The sequence below is a fragment of the Schistocerca americana genome, chromosome 10 (genome assembly GCF_021461395.2).
Source record: "Schistocerca americana isolate TAMUIC-IGC-003095 chromosome 10, iqSchAmer2.1, whole genome shotgun sequence".
Taxonomy (NCBI): domain Eukaryota; kingdom Metazoa; phylum Arthropoda; class Insecta; order Orthoptera; family Acrididae; genus Schistocerca; species Schistocerca americana.
In genome coordinates this window covers 187,883,673-187,899,440 of record NC_060128.1, presented here as the reverse complement: position 1 = coordinate 187,899,440, position 15,768 = coordinate 187,883,673, and the positions used below count along the sequence as shown (strand labels likewise).

The window sequence follows — 15,768 nt, the reverse complement described above, 5'->3', positions numbered from 1 at the left end:
TTCTAGCATTTGTAGACTTAGAGAAAGCTTTTGACAATGTTGATTGGGATACTCTCTTTCAAATTCTAAAGGTGGCAGGGGTAAAATACAGGGAGCGAAATGCTATTTACAATTTGTACACAAACCAGATAACAGTTACAAGAGTCGAGGGGCATGAAAGGGAAGCAGTGGTTGGGAAGGGAGTGAGACAGGGTTGTAGCCTATCCCCGATGTTATTCAATCTGTATATTGAGCAAGCAGTAAAGAAAACAAAAGATAAATTTGCAGTAGGTATTAGAATCCATGGAGAAGAAATAAAAACTTTGAGGTTGGCCGATGACATTGTAATTCCGTCAGAGACAGCAAAGGACCTGGAAGAGCAGCTGAACGGAATGGAGGGGTTGGGATGTTTGGGAAACGAGACCGACAGCGAGGTCTTCGGTCTCATCGGATTAGGGAAGGATGGGGAGGGAAGTCGGCCGTGCCCTTTCAAAGGAACCACCCGGCATTTGCCTGGAGCGATTTAGGGAAATCACGGAAAACCTAAATCAGGATGGCCAGACGCGGGATTGAACCGTCGTACTCCCGAACGGAATGGACCGTACATTGAAAGGAGGATATAAGTTGAACATCAACAAAAGCAAAACGAGAATAATGGAATGTAGTCGAATTAAATCGGGTGATGCTGCGGGAATTAGATTTGGAAATGAGACTCTTAAAGTAGTAAATGAGTTTTGCTATTTGGGGAGCAAAATAACTGATGATTGTCGAAGTAGAGAGGATATAAAATGTAGCCTGGCAATGGCAAGGAAAGTGTTTCTGAAGAAGAGAAATTTGTTAACATCGAGTATAGATTTAAGTGTCAGGAAGTCTTTTTTGGAAGTATTTGTATGGAGTGTAGCCATGTATGGAAGTGAAACATAGACGATAAATAGTGTAGACAAGAAGAGAATAGAAGCTTTCGAAATGTGGTGCTGTAGAAGAATGCTGAAGATTAGAGTGGTAGATCACTCAACGAATGAAGAGGTATTGAATAGAATTGGGGAGGAGTTTGTGTCACAACTTGACTAGAAGAAGGGATCGGTTGGTAGGGCATATTCTGAGGCGTCAAGGGATCACCAATTTAGTATTGGAGGGCAGCGTGGAGGGTAAAAATTGTAGAGGGAGACCAACAAATGTATACACTAAACAGATTCAGAAAGATGTAGGTTGCAGTGGGTCCTGGGAGATGAAGAACCTTGCACAGGATAGAGTAGCATGGAGAGCTGCATCAAACCAATCTCTGGACTAAAGATCACAACAAGAACAACAATCGAGAGGTCGATTCGTGTACAAAATCATTTGCTGCGAACGCTTTCGCAATTATGGACGGCTATAGAGGCAGAATGGCTCAGTATATCTGCAGAGGACTTCCAGTGACTTGAGCCCGTGCCACGACAAGTTTCTGCACTTCGCCAGGCTAAAGGAGATTCGATAAGATATTCGGAGGTATCCCATGACGTGTCACCTCCGAGTATATTGAGTGCATTGACGTCCGTCGTGCGTCCTGATATTTGCTGTTTTGCCTTGACATGATCTGCAGGATTACAGCAGGTGTCACTGGGATAAAAAGTCACTTCTGTGAGAGCTAAAAGTAGCAGAGTGTCGTAACGTAGTAGGGATGGAGTGCATATCACCTAATCTAAGACGTAAGTTGTCACCTGTTTGTTGATCTTTTCTGGAGAGTTCGGCGATAACGTTAGTGTCAATAAGAAACACGACTATCCGTGCCACCGGAGCCGTACCAGGTTCTTCACACCTCTGTTGTGAGATATAGCTTGCTTCGTTTATACATGACATCGTGTACACAATAGATGATGTTTCATGAGGAATAGTAAATATATTATGTGGTAGTAGTGTAGACTAATTCACATATAACTTTCCACATAACGTGCGTCCAATTCTTGTTGGTTACAGAGATACAGTTGTTAGAATGTAACGCAAACACACACACCGTGAAGCAAAGTCAAATGATCAAAAAATCCACCCCAGACTTCATTCACGAACATCCTTGTAGCTCATCCGAGGTCGTCTCGGCATTCTTTCATGAGGACAGCACTATTCGAAGTCTTAACGATAAATTCGTTTCTTGAGTTTACTTCTTGTTTGCAGGTATCGCGTTTCAACCACTCCCACAGGCAAAAATCCATGGGGTTGAGGTCTGGGGACACTGATGGCCAAAAAACGTACCGTTTCTGCCGATCCATTTTCCAGAGAAGGTTCATATGGTGTGTCACCTGCCGACAAGAATGTTTAGGTGCCCCGTCATGTTGGAAGGACATACCAATCCTTCTAGCCAAAGAAAACTCTTCTACAAAGGGCACTAGGAAAGTATTGCAGTACAGCTTTGTTTATTTAATTTTTTCTAAGTAATTTGCGCCACATTCAGTACATCTCTTCATCTCCCAAAACCAGATCTCCCAAGTTTCTGTAGGGAGTAAGGCACACTCGTGGTCCCAAGCCCTCAGTAGGTCCGCGTCACTTGAAAACTGCACTCCTTTCAGCATCATTTTCAGAGGCGGGAACAGAGCAATGTCACAGGGAGCAAGGTCTGGACTGTAAGGAGGGTGCTCAAGACGTTTCAGTCCCATACCCCGCAAATATTCGGTGCAAGCTGCGCCGCGGTGAGCTGGAGCGTTGTCGTGATGGAGGAACCAAGTGCCCATTCTTGACTTCGGCCGCAAGTCCTTCAAAGATTGGATGACTTTGGGTAGGCATTGCTCAGTGGCCGCGCGGGATTAGACAAGCAGCCTCAGGCGCTGCAGTCATGGATGGTGCGGCTGGTCCCGGCGGAGGTTCGAGTCCTCCCTTGGGCATTGGTGTGTGTGTTTGTCCTTAGGATAGGTTAAGTAGTGTGTAAGCTTAGGGACTGATGACCTTAGCAGTTAAGTCCCATAAGATTTCACACACATTTGAACATTTTGAACATTGCTCAATGTACCACTTAGCTGTGACTGTCTTCTGTGTGTCCAAAACAACACGTTAACAATTCCACAAGATCTGAAAAAAATACAGCTATAATTTTCTTCTTTACTGATCGGGATTTTCTGACAGCTACGGTGTGTCGTCATCTTCAAAGACGCAAACCTCGTTGTGAGTCTTAGTCGACACGTCATAACAGCATAGCTAAGTCTCGTTACCCGTCACGGTATTATTCACATACTGAGATCGTCCCTTACAAAACTTCTTTAACATCTCCCGGCACCAAGTCAAATGTCGTGTCACCTGCTCTTCCGTCAGTCTATGCGGCACCCAGAGACGACAAAGTTTCCTTACTTGGAAATGATCATGCAGAATCGAATGAATTGCTGGTGCATTTAGCCCCAAGGTATCCGTCTGCTTATACGTCATTCACCTGTCTTCGTCTCTTTCCTCACAGCATCAATGTTTTCCTCCATAACTAATGACTGTGGCCTTACCGTCATTTCAGCGCCCTCCAGAGTGAAATTTCCTCTTTATAATTCTCTGTACCACCTGAATATACGCTGAAAAGCCGAAGAAATTGGTACACCTGCCTAATATCGTGTAGGCCCCCACGAGCACGCAGAAGTGCCGTAGCACGACGTGGCATGGACTCGACTAATGTCTCAAGCACTGCTGGAGAGAACTAACACCATGAATCCTACAGGGCTGTCCATATATCAGTAAGAGTACGAGGGTGTGGAGATCTCTTCTGAGCAGCACGTTGCAAGGCATCCCTGATACGGTCAATAACGTTCTTTTCTGGGGATTCTGATGGCCAGCGTAAGTGTATAAACTCAGAAGAGTGTTTCTGGAGCCACTCTGTAGCAATTCTGGTGTGTGGTATCACATTGCCCTGCTCGAACTGCCCGTCGGAATGCATGCAGGTGATCAGATAGGATGTGTCACCTGTTATAAATCGGCTCTAGACATATCAGGAGTCCCATATCACTCCAACTGCACACGCCCCACACCATTGCAGTCTCCACCAGCTTGAACAGTCCCTGGTGACATGCAGGGCCCATGGATTCGTGAGGTTGTCTCCACACCCGTACACGTGCATCCGCTCGATACAATTTGAAACGAGACTCGTCCGACCATGTTTCCAATCATATACAGTCCAATGTAGGTGTTGACAGGCCCAGGCGAGGCGTAAAGCTTTGTGTCACCAAGAGTACTCCAAAAGCCCATATCGATGATATTCCGTTGAACAGTTCGCACACTGACGCTTGTTGATGGCCCAGCATTGAAATCTGTAGCAATTTGCGGAAGGGTTGCACTTCTGTCTCTTATAAACGATTCATTTCAGTCCCGTCGTCGTTGGTCCCATTCTTGCAGAATCATTTTCCGGGAGCAGCTATGTCGGAGATTTGATGTTTTACGGGCTTCCTGATATTCAAGGTACACTCCTTAAATGATGTTATAGAAAAATATCCCCTTCATCGCTACTTCTGAGATGCTGTCTCCTATCGCTCGTGCACAGATTATAACACCACGTTCAGACTCGCTGAAATCTTGATAACCTGCAGTGTGGTAACAGTAAGCAGTCCAAAAAATGCGCCAGACACTTGCCTTATACAGTGTGTTACAAAAAGGTATGGCCAAACATTCAGGAAACATTCCTCACACACAAATAAAGAAAAGATGTTATGTGGACATGTGTCCGGAAACGCCTATTTCCATGTTAGAGCTCATTTTAGTTTCGTCAGTATGTACTGTACTTCCTCGATTCACCGCCAGTTGGCCCAATTGAGGGAAGGTAATGTTGACTTCGGTGCTTGTGTTGGTATGCGACTCATTGCTCTACAGTACTAGCATCAAGCACATCAGTACGTAGCATCAACAGGTTAGAGTTCATCACGAACGTGATTTTGCAGTCAGTGCAATGTTTACAAATGCGGAGTTGGCAGATGCCCATTTGATGTATGGATTAGCACGGGGCAATAGCCGTGGCGCGGTACGTTTGTATCGAGACAGATTTCCAGAACGAAGGTGTCCCGACACCAGGAAGACGTTCGACGTTCGGCGTCTTAGGCAGCACGGAACATTCCAGCCTATGACTCGCGACTGGGGAAGACCTAGAACGACGAGGACACCTGCAATGGACGAGGCAATTCTTCGTGCAGTTGACGATAACTCTAATGTCAGCGTCAGAGAAGTTGCTGCTGTACAAGGTAACGTTGACCACGTCATTGTATGGAGAGTGCTACGGGAGAACCAGTTGTTTCCGTACCATGTACAGCGTGTGCAGGCACTATCAGCAGCTGATTGGCCTCCACGGGTACACTTCGGCGAATGGTTCATCCAACAATGTGTCAATCCTCATTTCAGTGCAAATGTTCTCTTTACAGATGAGGCTTCATTCCAACGTGATCAAATTGTAAGTTTTCACAATCAACATGTGCAGGCTGACGAGAATCCGCACGCAATTGTGCAATCACGTCATCAACACAGATTTTCTGTGAACGTTTGGGCAGGCAATGTTGGTGATGTCTTGATTGGGCCCCATGTTCTTCCACCTACGCTCAATGGAGCACGTTATCATGATTTCATACGGGATACTCTACCTGTGCTGCTAGAACATGTGCCTTTACAACTACGACACAACATGTGGTTCATGTACGATGGAGCTCCGGCACGTTTCAGTCGAAGTGTTCGTACGCTTCTCAACAACAGATTCGGTGACCGATGGATTGGTAGAGGCGGACCAATTCCATGGCCTCCACGCCCTCCTAACCTCAACCCTCTTGACTTTCATTTATGGGGACATTTGAAAGCTCTTGTCTACGCAACCCCGGTACCAAATGTAGAGACTCTTCGTGCTCGTATTGTTGACGGCTGTGATATAATACGCCATTCTCCAGGGCTGCATCAGCGCATCAGGGATTCCATGCGACGGAGGGTGGATGCATGTATCCTCGCTAACGGAGGACATTTTGAACATTTGCTGTAACAAAGTGTTTGAAGTCACGCTGGTACGTTCTGTTGCTGTGTGTGTCCATTCCATGATTGATGTGATTTGAAGAGAAGTAACAAAATGAGCGCTAACATGGAAAGTAAGCGTTTCCGGACACATGTCCACATCACATATTTTCTTTCTTTGTGTGTGAGGAATGTTTCCTGAAGGTTTGGCCGTACCTTTTTGTAACACCCTGTATAGGTGTTGCCGATCGCAGCGCCGTATTCTGCGTATTTATGTATCTGTATTTGAATAGGCACGCCTATACTAATTTCTTCTTCAGTGTAGTTGTACGATGTGGACACACATCACCCAGCGCAAGAGCCATTTGTTCAAAGCTCTGGTCTCTGTTTAAACCACGAGCGACGATGTACCGCAAAATTGCCCGAATCTCACTTGGTGAACATGATGCCATAGCAAGCACTTCAAACTAATCCCGCTCGTGAAAGACTGCGCCCACAGAGCTGGCACAGAGGTTGCAAGGCAAGAACGAACCAGTCTCTGAACACAGCAACAATCAGCCTCCTGCGACGTATTGTTGCTTCGTTTCGCAAAACTTTCCTACTACCCTTTGTGCTAATGCTGGCAGCTCACTTTCAAAATAATTTAGACACCTCGACCCTGTAAGGCTATGCTGTAACACAACAATCACAGTCATTATTTCTTAAGACCGTCGATGTGAGTTACGAGTGTTTTTGATTCGGTCTCGAGTGATGGTTGAAACGGTTCTGTAGAGCCGTTTCATAAGACTGTTTCTTCATTTTATTGAATTATGGCCCATGTGGTTCACCGCATAATTGCGGTTGTGCTTGTTAACCTTCCCAGGAGAGTGAACAGAGGAAGTAAATGAAATTCTGGGCCTATGCGACGTAAAAAGCTTTAATTTTGTGGCATTGCATTAATACACACATCGAAAAAGTTTTGCATCACCGCAGTTCCCAGTACTCCTGAAGATAGACGTTGACTGTGGGTATTGTATCACAGACACAGTCCCTTTGACTGTTCACAGCCGATCAGTTCCAGTCACTCCACCAGGAAGGAGACGCCTCGTGTTGTCCGTAGTTCAACCACGCCTAGGCGGTCAATACCGCGGTACGATCGCGACCACATTGTTGCTTTGTGCCACGAAGGTCTCTCAACAAGGAAAGTGTTCAGGCGTCTCACAGTGAACCAAAGCGATGTTGTTCGGACATGGAGGAGATGCAGAGAGACACGAACTGTCGATGACGCTCAGGCTGTCCAAGGGCTGCTACTGCAGTGGATGACAGCTGCCTACGGTCTATGTCTCGGAGGAATCCTGACAGCAACGCCACCATTTTGAATAATGATTTTCGTGCAGCCACAGGGTGTCGTCTTACGACTGAAACTGTGCACAATAGGCTGCATGACGCGCAACTTCACTCCCGACGTCCATGGCGAGGTCCATCTTTGCAACCACGACACCGTGCAACGCGGTACAAATTGGCCCAACAACATGCCGAATGGACCGCTCACGATTGGCATCACGTTGTCTTCACCGATGAGTGTCGCATATGCCTTCAACCAGACAATCGTCGGAGACTTGTTTGGAGGCAACCCGGTTACGCTGAACGCCTTAGCCCCACTATCCAGCGAGTGCAGCACGGTGGAGGTTCCCTGCTGTTTTGGGGTGTATTATGTGGGGCCGGCGTACGCCGCTGGTGGTCATGGAACGCGCCGTAACGGCTGTACGATACGTGAATGCCATCCTCCGACCGATAGTGCAACCATATCAGCAGAATATTGCCGAGGCATTCGTTTTCAAGGACGGCAATTCTCGCCCCCATCGTGCACATGTTGTGAATGACGTCTTTCAGGATAGTGATATCGTTCGACTAGAGTGGCCAGCATGTTCTCCCGACATGAACCCTATCGTACATGCCTGGGATAAATTGAAAAGGCCTGTTTATGGACGATATGACCCGCCAACCACAGTGAGGGATCTACGTCGAATCTCCGTTGAGGAGTGGAGCAATCTGGACTAACTGTGCCTTGATGAATAAAAATCTCTCGGTGTACACGCCGCGTCAATTCAGGACAAAACTACAAGCTTTCGACCACTACCTCCATGGTCGTTGTCAGGGCAAAAACTGACTGTCGTGAACTAGCGAGGTTCCCACTTTTATATGCAAAGGACGGCTTCTGATTGGCTGGAATACGTCATAGCAACAGCGATATGGCGCGTAGGGAAGTGGTGCCCTCTACTTCCATAGATGTAGTTTCTATCCTGCGTTGCTTGCAGCTCCATCCCTTGAATCAGGAGATAAAGTGCGGAAAGTTTTTCTCTGCGATTTTTCTTTAACCAGTGCACTCTTTCAAGTGTTGCTAAGTGCATAGCCGTTGGCTCTGTTAAAGTTACTATCGCTAAGTCTAATTTCGACTGCTTCCCGGATCACAGAGTCCCAGTAATTCGATGCGTGGGCTATTACTCTGGTTTATTCAAATAAAATATTATGCTTGTTAAGCAGGCTATGTTCAGCCACCGCAGATTTTTCCAAATACCTGTATTTCAGGTGGCGCTGGTGCTCCATGCAGCGGTCGGCAAGGGTTCTTACTGACTGGACCACGTAATTCTTGCCGCATTCGCAAGGAATACTATAAATTCCCGGCACTCTTAAGCCGAGACTATCTTTGACTAGTCTCAACATTTCCTTAATTTTCCTAGGTGGTCGGAAAACTGGTTTTATTCCTTGCCTCTTTAGGACTCTGCCTATCTTGCTTGTTGTAGCACGGCAAAAAGGAAGCCGCGCTATGTGTTGGTCCTCTTCTTGTATATGGCAGACATCGTGTCTTACTTTCTTGGACAATACTGATTTAATTTCACCGGCAGAATAACCATTCCTCTCGAAAACAGTCGTTAAATGGTTAATCCCGGGACCGAGGTGGTCCTTGTCGGAAATAGTCGTGGCTCTGTGTACTAAAGTATTCAGCATACCTCTCTTCTGAGACGGATGATGGAAGCTATGACTATGCAGATATAAGTCTGTATGGGTTGGCTTCCTGTGCACAGAATGACCCAGTCGTCCATCTGGCTTTCGCTCCACCAACACATCTAAGAAAGGTAACTTCCCTTCCTTCTCTACCTCTAATGTAAATTTTATGTTTGGATGTACACCATTTAAATGTTCGACGAACTGCTGCAGCGTGTCTCTGCCGTGTGGCCAGATTAAAAAAAGTATCGTCGACGTATCTGTAGAAGCGTGATGGGCGGAGGTGAGCACTGCTCAGGGCTCGTTCTTCTAAGTCCTCCATGAAAAAAATTCGCTATTGCTGGTGACAGTGGCGAACCCATGGCTGCTCCATCCGTCATTTCATAATAATTTCCACTGTATAAAAAGTAAGTGGTCGTCAAGGTATGCCGGAACAACTTCAAAATTTCTGAGGAAAAATGAGCAGCCAACAGTTGTAATGTGCCATCCACAGGTACTTTGGTGAACAGAGAAACCACGTCGAGGCTGACCATGATTTCATTTGGGCCTATCTTCATTTGTTTTATGATATCAACAAACATTTTTGAATTCGTAATATGATGTGGGCAATGATCAACTATAGGCGCCAACAATTTAGTTAAGTGTTTTGCAAGCCTGTACGTAGGAGAGCCAATAGCGCTCACAGTCGGTCTCAACGGGACGTTCTCCTTGTGAACGTACAGTCTTGGTGGCCTAGGTGCTCTCGGCTGTAAGTTCTTCACCAGTTCGTCGGAGAGGCCAGAGTTTTTTAGTAGTTCCCTTGTCTTCCTGCTGAGCGCCGATGTGGGATCCCGTCTGAGAATCCGGTATGTGCTGTCCTCCAGTAACAGTCCAACTTTCTTGTGGTAATCTGTAGCATTGAGGATTACCGTGGCGTTCCCCTTGTTTGTCCGCAGCTCGTGGTCGTGCGGTAGCGTTCTCGCTTCCCACGCCCGGGTTCCCCGGTTCCATTCTCGGCGGGGTCAGGGATTTTCTCTGCCTCGTGATGACTGGGTGTTGTGTGATATCCTTAGGTTAGTTAGGTTTAAGTAGTTCTAAGTTCTAGGGGACTGATGACCACAGATGTTAAGTCCCATAGTGCTCAGACCCATTTGAACCATTTTTTCCCCTTGTCAGCAGGTAAAACCACTAGATCTTCATCCTTCTGCAACAATTTCAGTCCTTGTCTCTCCTCTCTGCTGATGTTTGACTTAGGCGGCTTGTATGTCGCTAAAATCCGGCTAGTAGCAAGCCTTACGTCATCCGCTGCTTCTTGAGAAAGATGACGAACTGCTTGTTCCACTCCACTAATAATCTCAACCACCGGTAACTTACGTGAAGCTGGGGCAAAGTTCAATCCTTTACTGAGAGCCGAGATGGTAGCTTCATTAAGTTCCTTGTCAGAGAAGTTGATAACAGTGCGGTGAATGCCGTTGGACACAGTAGTTCCTTGATCACGGTTGAGCCGCTCAAATTTATCGGCCTGTTTCGCCGTAGTCATGCTTAAATTGGCTCGTTGGCGTGCCGCCAAGGTCATATCCACCCATTCCCAGTCCAATGGTGAGAGGACTCCGGCCCGAAATAAATGGCAACTATATAACAGGCGAGCGTTCATGTCTAGTTCATACCTGGTATGACGTATCCTCTCCTTCATAATAGCATGCCTGGTCTTTCGTAAAATTCTGTCACCTGCAGCGGTTCTGATGTGGTGTTTGACGACTGCAAACTTTGGTACTATCTCTTTGTCACGACAGCGTTGTAAAAAAGCCAGATCGCTCAGCAACTGAGACTGTTTCAGGCGCAGCTTCTCCAGGTGACGAACGCTGCGCGCTATATCCTCCCCGTAGAGGAAACTAATATGGCTACGAAGTCTTTCGCGACGTATTTCTTGAATAAAAATCTCTCGGTCTACATGCTGCGTCAATTCAGGATAAAACTCCAAGCTTTCGACCTAGCATAAATTCCCGGCACTCTTAAGCCGAGACTATCTTTGACTTGTCTCAACATTTCCTTAATTTTCCTAGTTGGTCGGAAAACTGGTTTTATTCCTTGCCTCTTTAGGACTCTGCCTATCTTGCTTGTTGTAGCACCGCAAAACGCAACTCAACGTATATCCTGTCTGTGCCCTAACTTAGGAGCTACATCGATACGCACCAAGAACCAGACGAAGAGCGTCCTTTCTCTCGCCGAGCTTCTCGCAACTCCCGGTGCAACGGAAGCTACCAGAGGGGATCGCTTCCTTCACCAACCTGACAGACAAACAAACTTCGCACCAATAGGGATAAACCTCTCTGGCCAGGTACCGGGATCCTAAGTTGGTCATCCTATGTTCCCCTCCTAACGAAAAGCACGCATCTCCTGTTCCCAGCAGACGGCGACCAACTCCATTCCCACAACAAAATAAACCCCTACGGATACGAAAAGACATTCGTTCGCCCACATTCAGGCTCACACAAGGTAAAGTGCCTAAACTCACGCTCGTATCAGAATTGAACATTGAGTCAAAATTTCAAAGCAATAGGTCAAGAACTTTGCGAGATTAACGATTTTGTACAATCCTACATTAGCATTTTTTTGATGTTACCCTTTCATTGCGTATATATTACGTATGTAACTGGTGGTGTTCCAGTAGGCATATAAAAAGACTTGCGTATTCTAATATTGTGCTGTGACAAAATTTTAAAAGAATCCATGAAAAACTCCCGGAGATTCGAGATTTTGAGTAAATGGACACCAACGTTCGCACTTACTGTATATAGAAACTGCAGTTGTTCCTATTCGCAAATCTCCGGAAGTTTTTGATCGAATGTTTTGAAGTTTCGACACAACGCTGCATTGGAATTCGCGTGTGTTTTTATATACCTGTTTTAAACATATGAAAATATACACTGAAGAGTCAAAGAAACAGGTACATCTGCCTAACATCGTGTAGGGCCCCGCGAGCACGCAGAGGTGCCAGAACACCACGTTGGTATGGACTCGACTAATGTCTGAAGTAGTGCTGGAGGGAACTGACACCATGACTCCTGCAGGGCTATCCATGACTCCTGCAGGGCTATCCATAAATCCGTAAGAGTACGAGGGAGTGGCGATCTCTTCTAAACAACACGTTGGTCAGTAATGTTCATGTCTGGGGAGTATGGTGGCCAGCGTGAGTATTTAAACTTAGAAGAGCCACTCTGTAGCAATTCTGGGTGTGTGGCGTGTCGCATTGTCGTGCTGTAATTTCCCAAGTCCGTTGGAATGCACAATGGACATGAATGGAAGCAGGTGATCAGACAGGATGCTTATGTAGGTGTCACCTGTCAGAGTCGTATCTAGACGTATCAGGGGTCCCACATCACTCCGTCTGTACACGCGCCACACCATTACAGAGCCTCCATCAGCGTGCTCAGTCCCATGCTAACAAGCAGGATTCGTGGATTCATTAGGTTGTCTCCATATCCATACACGCCCATCCGCTCGATACAATTTGAAACGAGACTCGGCCGACCAGGCAATATGTTTCCAGTATCAACAGTCCAATTTTAGTGTTGACGGGCCCAGGCTAGGCGTAAATTTTTGTGTTGCGCAGTCGTCAAGGGTACATGAGTGGACCTTTGGCTCCGGAAGCCCATATCGGTGATGTTTCGTCGAATGGTTGGCATGCTGACACTTCTTGATGGTCCAGCATTGAAATCTGCTGTAATTTGTGGAAGGGTTGCTCTTCTGTCACGTTGAACGGCTCTCTTCCGTCGTCGTTGCTCCCGTTCTAGCAGGATCTTTTTCCGGCCGCAGAGACGTCAGCGATTTGATGTTTTACCGGTTTGCTGATGTTCACCGTACACGCTTGAAATGATCGTACGGGAAAATCCCCACTACATCTCTACCTCGGAGATGCTATGTCCCTTCGTTCGTGGGTTGACTATAGTCCCACGTTCAAACTCACTTAAATCATGAAAACGCGCCATTCTAGCAGCAGTGCCCGATCTAACAACAACGCCAGACACAACCGTTGCCGACCGCAGCGCCGTATTCTGTTTACATGTCCATGTATTTGAATACGCACGCCTATACCAGTTACTTTGGCTCTTTATTGTATAAGTCTTCATAAATATAATAGTAGGGAAAGGTGTTACAAAAAGCGTTATTAGGCGTGTTGCATTAGAATGCAACGTTACTGCAAAATTTCAAGGCAATCGGTCATGAACTTCCGGAGCTATACAATTCCGAACGCACGAACATTGGTTTTTGTACTGATGTCACAAAGAGTGATAAAAAAGTCAAAAATTTGTGCAGTTTTAACGGTATTTTCAATATTTTGTGTTAAACATATTTACATAAACACGAGTAATAAAGGCACAAGTCAGTCAAATGAAAAAGATCCGTCACAAGCAATCCGACTGCGACGTTATACGGCTTCAGATGACCAACAGTGAGCTGTGTAGTACTTCAGTGTCACGCGTGACGTATCTCTAGGAGGCAGCCAGTAAGCAAGTAAACAGGCGTTCTCGTCACCGTGTCTGGCGACATCTCGCTGCGTGCCAGCCGCGGATGCTAATCGCCGCTAAACGGCCGTCTCTGCAGGATGGACAGTTGCAAAACGCAGCAGACAGGCAGCTGACGTCATCACGTCTCAATCACCACTTCCTGCCTGCCGTATTTTGCTAACACTCGCGAATCCATCTACGCCTACTCGCCGCAAGACCTGTGTGTGTGTGTGTGTGTGTGTGTGTGTGTGTGTGTGTGTGTGTGTGTTCCCCCCTCCCTCTCCCCCCCTCCCCCTTCCATTTCACGTGTGAGTGGAACGAGGGGAGAACGACCATCACTCACCCATTACACGGACGCGAATTTCTCTAATTTTATCGCCGCGGTCGTAATTTTCAGAATTTTTCCTTAGCACCAAAGTTCAAAATCTTTTCTATTCCCTTCTTGTCTGAACTGTTTATTTTCCTTCTTTCACTCCCGCACAAGGCTATAGGCGAACACAAATATTTGTAAAAAAGATTTCCTACTGATTAAATTCACAAAAGGTTTTAACAAAAGTCTCTTTTCCACAAACGAGTTCCTTAGTATTGACAGTCTGCATTTTATATCGATTCTCTCTACTTTGGCCCTTGTCACTTACTTTTGCGGTCAAATAACAAAACTCGTCAGTCACTTTCAGTTCCTCATTTCCTAAAATAATTCCCTCGCCTTCTCCTTATTTAATTCGACTGCATCCCATTACCTTCGATTTTACTCTTACTGCCGGCCGGTGTGGCCGAGCGGTTCTAGGCGCTTCAGTCTGGACCCGCGCGACCGAAACGGTCGCAGGTTCGAATCCTGCCTCGGGCATGGATGTGTGTGATGTCAGGTTTGTTAGGTTTAAGTAGTTCTAGGGGACTGATGACCTCAGATGTTAAGTCCCATAGTGCTTAGAGCCATTTGAACCACTTTTTACTTTTATTTACAGGGTGACAGTAATTGAGCTATGCCTGCCGGGGTGGCCGAGCGGTTCTAGGCGCCACAGTCTGGAACCGAGCGACCGCTACGTCGCAGGTTCGAATCCTGCTTCGGGCATGGATGTGTTTGATGTCCTCAGGTTAGTTAGGTTTAAGTAGTTCTAAGTTCTAGGGGCCTGATGACGTCAAAAGTTAAGTCCCATAGTGCTCAGAGCCATTTGAACCATTTGAATTGAACTATCAGAAAGAATCGTAAATTAGTTACAAACTGCGGCATGCACACACTTTATTCGAGATGCAAACGTCAGTACAGATATTCGGACTTTGGTTACGACATCATTGGAGACGATGCGGCGCGGAGAGGTAGCGAGATTCTGCGTGATCCCCTGAAGTGTCGGAACATCGATGCTGTCGATGACCCCCTCAGTGGCTGTTTTCAACTCAGTAATGGTTTTGGGGTTGTTGCTGTACACCTAGTCTTTCATACAGCCACACAGAAAGGAGTCGCATCTGTACGGATCCGGAGAATATGGCGACCTATCGAGGCCCATGCCAGTGGCCTCTGGATTCCCTAGAGCGAGAATGCGGTCCCCGAAGTATTCCTCCAGGACATCAAACACTCTGCTGCTTTAATGGGGTCGAGCTCCACCTCACATGAGCCACATCTTGTCGAAATCAGGGTCACTTTAGAATGAGGGTGAAATCGTCCCAAAACGTGCACGTTCCGTCCGGTAGTCACCCCGCCATCAAGGGACATCGCACCGGTTATTCCGTGACTGGACATTGCATACCACACAGTCACCCTTTAAGGGTGAAGAGACTTCTCGATCGCGAAATGCGGATTCTCAGTCCCGCAAATGCGCCAATTTTGTTTATTGACGAACCCACCCAAATGAAAGTGGGCTTCGTCGCTAAACCAAACCACGCTCGCGCATACGAATTCCCGTCATGCCCCGCGGTCAACCGCTCACTTGGAACGTCCTGACGCAAACAGTTCAGAAGTTATGACGACTATATTTCATGTAGTTCAAGAATTGTCACCCTCTATATTATATTGGCAATGGCCTTGCCACAGTGGATACACCGGTTCCCGTCAGATCACCGAAGTTAAGCGCTGTCGGGCGTGGCCGGCGCTTGGGTGGGTGACCATCCGGGCCACCATGTGCTGTAGCCATTTTTCGGGGTGCACTCAGCCACATGATGCCAGTTCAGGAGCTACTCGACCGGTCACAGAAACCGTCATAACGACCGGGAGAGCGGTGTGCTGACCACACGCCCCGCCGTCCGCATCCTCAGTTGAGGATGACACGGCAGTCGGATGGTCCCGATGGGCCCCTTGTGGCCTGAAGACGGAGTGCTCTATATTATATTATATTTTTACTTTTACCCAGGTATTGTTGAAAGGAAAGTGCGAGTATTAGTTGAAGACCAATTGGATGAA

The 15,768-nt window shown here is 46.8% G+C and overlaps 1 pseudogene; it reads left to right on the top strand.

The window, feature by feature from the left end:
* Positions 1 to 15,383: 15,383 nt before the first annotated feature.
* On the top strand, positions 15,384 to 15,501 carry LOC124552928 (annotated as a pseudogene).
* The last annotated feature ends 267 nt before the right edge of the window (positions 15,502 to 15,768 follow it).